This window comes from Poecilia reticulata, linkage group LG2 (assembly GCF_000633615.1).
Source record: "Poecilia reticulata strain Guanapo linkage group LG2, Guppy_female_1.0+MT, whole genome shotgun sequence".
Classification (NCBI taxonomy): domain Eukaryota; kingdom Metazoa; phylum Chordata; class Actinopteri; order Cyprinodontiformes; family Poeciliidae; genus Poecilia; species Poecilia reticulata.
In genome coordinates, this window is record NC_024332.1 from 34080299 (window position 1) to 34081131 (window position 833).

Genomic DNA, 833 nt, shown 5'->3' on the forward strand with positions numbered 1-833 from the left:
TTTTTTGTGCATTTTACATTTTTACTGTCCTTGTTTTAATATGTATGGCACTGTTTAAATTAGATATTTGCTTACTTTAAAATTTATTTGCTGTGGGCATTTTTTTTCTGTAACTTTCTTTTATATATAGCAATTAGAAAATCTTCAGGACATATAACTTCTACGCAAAAATGCAAGTAGCAGAACAATAACATATGAGCAATGTAACAAGAAGCTTATGGTCATGTGCTTTTTTGTGGATGGACATTGAGCTTGGTTATATAACTGTGGCCTATGCCAACATGAAATTCACATTTAAATCCACAAAAATGGACATCCTTTAATCAAAAAATTAAAAGAAAAACAAAACTATTCTGTCCAACATAATAGAATTCAGAATAAGACTGAAAACTTATTGAATCTTTTCATAAACATAAATTCATTGATGTCATCAGCAAATCTGAAAGCAGCATGTTTATTTAGTTTAATTCCACATTCTGAATAAAAATATTAAAATATTTATTCCATTTCATACATAACCATCATATTTGTACCAGTGAAAAAATTCTCCCCAGCTTGAGATTTTTTTAATGTGTTTTAAACGAAAGGTCTGCTCGTCTTTTGGTGCCATGAACTGACTGTGGTATGTTTATTACACAACTATTTATATCAAATACCCTCTAAAGTTTACATTTAGCTTTACGTTGCTAAGGATGTCCCACTGAGTCACAGTCTGATACTTCTTTAAAGTTAAGAAAATCAATACTACATATATAAGCTTAGCTTATGAATTAGCTTAACTTGACATAACACCTGCTGTCCATAGGCATTACACTTGCTAATTAATGATATCT